We start from the raw sequence: 3,874 nt of genomic DNA on the forward strand, positions 1-3,874 counted from the left end.
TGCCACTGCGCCTGGTGAATTTTCTAAATGCAATTTTATTTATTTTTTTTCTAAATGCAATTTTAGATTTGGAAAATATTTCAGCTGCCCACTTGGAAGGTCTCCTTCAAAAACATGCAGTTTTCTCTCCCGTTTTGATGTCACAAAACATCTTTTCTGCTGTTCTCCCCACCTTGCAGTTTTGTTTGGTACATGAGATGCAGCGTACAATCTGTAAAAACTTTGAGGTTGTTAAGGTGGGCCGTATCAGTACATATTGCTGCCCCTTTTCATTCCCAAACAGCCCAACTTCATCCACGGAAGCCACAGTCTCTCCAGGACTCATCCTCTGCGCAGCCAAGGACATTACTGTGCATAAATAAAGCATTATTCTGTGCCTGAATCTCGAGGACTTTCAAGAATGCTTGAAACTATCAAAAATTAAGAGCAGGAGCCAGGCACATGGCGCACATCTGAGTAACTATTATCCTGAGGAAGAAATAGAATGTTACAACCGGGCGTGGTGGTGCACGCCTGCAATCCCAGCGCGTGGAGGCTTAGGCAGGAGGATCGCTGTGAGTTTGAGCCCAACCTGGGCTACATGGTGAGTTCAAGGCCAGCCTGAACTGCATAGTGAGACCCTCTTTTTTTTTTTTTTTGTCTTTTTGAGACAGGTTCTCACTATGCAGTTCAGGCTGGCCTTTAGTTCACTTTATAGCCTAGGCTAGCCTCGAACTCGCAATGCTCCTCCTGCCTCAGCCTCCCGAGTGCTGGGATTACAGGTGTGCACCACCACGCCTGGCAGAGACCCTCTCTCAAAAAAACAAAAAAATAAAAGAGCAGGAGCCACCATATAACTCACCATTATTGTGCAGTCTCTGAGGATATCGTATCTGGTTAAATAACCCTTAGTTATTGCGGGCTGATCAGGCCTGCAATCTCCCAAGCAAGTGGACGGCAAAGGCTTAAATAAATGAGACAACTGAAATGATTTCAGGGCTCCAGGAGGGACTAACTCTCTTACAGTTTTGATATTCTCTGAGTTTAGCCAAAGACTTCTCTGGGCAGCCCATATTTATTTGGTTTACAAACAAAGGAGGAGGATACTCAAGAAAAAGCAGGAATCTGGGCAGGACTTTTCCAGGTAATACATTATGTTATTTTAGGAGAACTATGTTATCTCCAGGAAGGCCTTCACAGCAGGGGTGAGATGCCTGCAGCTGCAGTGTCCTTTTACTTGGGGTTGGAGCCAGACGTCCTCAGCTGCGGCCTTATCTTGTCCTTTGAGGAGTCACAGCTTCACAGGCCAATACAGGCCTCAGGGTGACCAGTGACTCACAGAGGTTCACTTACTGTGAGTCCACTGCCCATCTTCAGGCAAGGTGCCTAACTCAGACAACTCACAAGTAAACACGGAGAGCCAGTTGGTTGACATGAAGTCCAGCTCAGAGCCGCTTTGCAGTGGTCCCCAACGTTGCCCAGTTTTTTGCGCTGCTTTCCCTGGCACAGAGAGCCTGTCGCTGTGTAATCCAATGGAACTGACCAGATGTTTTGCTTCTCTGACAAAGAGCCGTATGAAAGCAGATGTCGCCTCCGTCTCACGAGGTGCCCGATCGCTCGTAACGGAAGCCACTTCTGCAGCTCTCGTGACAAGAAGGCCTCGAGCACAGCACTGGAGACCCCGCGCTTGTGTTCTCCCAGGCAAAGACCCCGGCTCCTCCAGCTCCTTCCCTCCACGTGCCCACTGCCCGGAGCCGGCCTGCCTGTCCTCTCTGGGCTTCCCTCCGGGCACAGGGAGTCAGGCTGCCCTTGCAAGTCCCTGGTGAGCCACTCACTGCGCTTACCCTGCACAGGGCCTTCCTTGGGGCTTGGGAAAGGGCGAAGTGTCCTGTCGGGGTCAGGCCGGGACCTCATATGAGGGCTGTGACGGGCAGAGGTCAGGGCAGCCAGGACGAATGCATGGCTGTGATCAGGTGTCCTGGCTGGGAGACCCGAGCTCTGCGTATCTCTCCTTTACGACCTCCTGTCCTGTGTTTGCCGAGGATGGTGCTTGTGTTGGGGCTGTGGCTTTTGCTGAGAATAATGTGGCTGTTGGAAAAGTGCTGGGAAGTCATTCCCGAGTGCAGTGTCACACTAGTACTCAAAATTACGCGTCCCGCTAGGCAGGGTGGCGCACACCTGTAAACCTGGTGCTCTGAAGGCTGAGGCAGGAGGACTGCTGCACGTTTGAGGCCAGCCTGGGCTACACAGTGAACTTAAGGCCAGCTTGAACTACACAGCAAGACCCTGTCTCAAAAAACAAAACACACACACACACACACACACACACAGAAAAAAATTACGCCTCCAAGTCCAAACACTGGATGCCTACTACTTCAGCCAGGTACTTTTTCCTTTTCTTCTTTTCCCTTGAGACAGGATCTTGCTCTGTAGTTCAGGCTGGCCTCAAACTCGTGGCGATCCTCCTGCCTCAGCCTTCCCAGGGCTGGGGTCACAGGTGGGTACCCCCACGCCTGGCTTCAGCCCTTTATTTGTGGAGCAGCTCTGGCCCTGCGGCTGAAGTCCCCTGTGGAAGGAACACCCCCCCCCTCCCCGGTCTCCGTGCTCATTCTGAGGAGCACACACAGGGCCGCAAGTGCTCCAGTGTGGGAACTGTGACCCAAGAAAAAGTGCACACATTTTAGGAGCTGCTCGGTTCGGGAAAGCCCTGGAGCTACGAGGGAACCTGCATCCTGATCTGGGAGATAAAGCAGGACAGGGCCTGCAGAAAGATGTGGAAAGAAGCCAGGGGTGGGAACGTCATTTGCACTCGTCTTTATCTGGCTTGTGGGTCCTACAGAGGCCTGGCTCCCAGCCTGGGCTGCTCTGTGCCCCTCTGTGCCAGAGTTCCCCAGGGGCACGCGGCAGCCGGGGAGTGTCTCAGAGGCAGCTCGTGCTAACACACGGCCCTCAGCACAAACTGCCTCTCAGGAGACAACACAGAAAACTGTCACTAGCACCATTTTTTGAGACAGGGTATCACTACGTAGCCCAGGCTGGCCTTTAACTCCCAGCGATCCACCTGCCTCAGCCTCCAAGTGCTGGAATTACAGGTATGCACCACCACACCCAGCTTTTTTCCCTTATTTTTGTTTTTTTGTGATGGGGTCTCACTATGTTCAGGCTGGCCTCCAACTCAGTGATCCTCCTGTCCCCGCCTCCCAACTGCTGGGATTACAGATGTCAGCCACCACGCCTGGCATTCCCCCTGTATTTATATTTCAAAGTTAAATTTATTAGTACATTTTAGATAGACACAATGATCACATTCCTTGTAGGGAATCTGTACCCGGACATGATGTATCTATTCTTTTTTCCTCCATTCCCCTCCCCTCCCCTCCCCTCAAGCCCTCCTCCCCTCCTTATTTACAAAAGCTTTGTTTCCATGTTGTCCCCGCTGCCCTCCGCTCTTGTTCTCCTTCCCATTAGAACATTTTCTTCCTATTTCACAGTGGCTGTTACCCACTCTGGTCCTTACTTACACTTTCGGTTTCTTACACCAGAGGTACAGTGCGGTATTGACACGGGTGTCCGATGTATCTTACTTAAGAGAATGGCCTCACGATGCATGCGTTTACCAGAAAGGTCTCAAGCTTCTCCTTATGGCTGAGTAGTACTCCACTGCATAAAAAAACCCCTACATCTTCTTTATCCGTTCATCAGTTTATGGGCATTTGGGCTGTTTCCAAGATTTAGCTATTACAAACTGTGCCGCCATAAACATCTTTCCCCCTATATTTACTTATTTTTCCCCTCTATATTTAAAAGAACAATAGAAGCTAGGTGTAGTGGTGCACACCTGTAATTCCAGCATTTGGGAGGCTGAGGCAGGAGGATCACCCTAAGTTTGAGGTTA

General features: G+C 50.6%; 1 long non-coding RNA gene across 1 annotated transcript in view; it reads right to left on the reverse strand.

Moving 5' to 3' along the window:
• Positions 1 to 1,324: 1,324 nt before the first annotated feature.
• Positions 1,325 to 3,874, reverse strand: part of LOC106147726 — a 5,143-nt gene continuing 2,593 nt past the window's right edge. Inside the window, exons 2-3 of the long non-coding RNA XR_001232638.1 lie at positions 3,501 to 3,639; positions 1,325 to 2,067 (exon numbers count right to left, since the gene is read on the reverse strand). This is a non-coding gene — a long non-coding RNA (uncharacterized LOC106147726). The remainder of the gene's footprint in view (positions 2,068 to 3,500; positions 3,640 to 3,874) is intronic.

The sequence above is a fragment of the Chinchilla lanigera genome, unplaced genomic scaffold (genome assembly GCF_000276665.1).
Source record: "Chinchilla lanigera isolate Chin_1 unplaced genomic scaffold, ChiLan1.0 scaffold00008, whole genome shotgun sequence".
In the NCBI taxonomy this organism is placed as follows: Eukaryota; Metazoa; Chordata; class Mammalia; order Rodentia; family Chinchillidae; genus Chinchilla; species Chinchilla lanigera.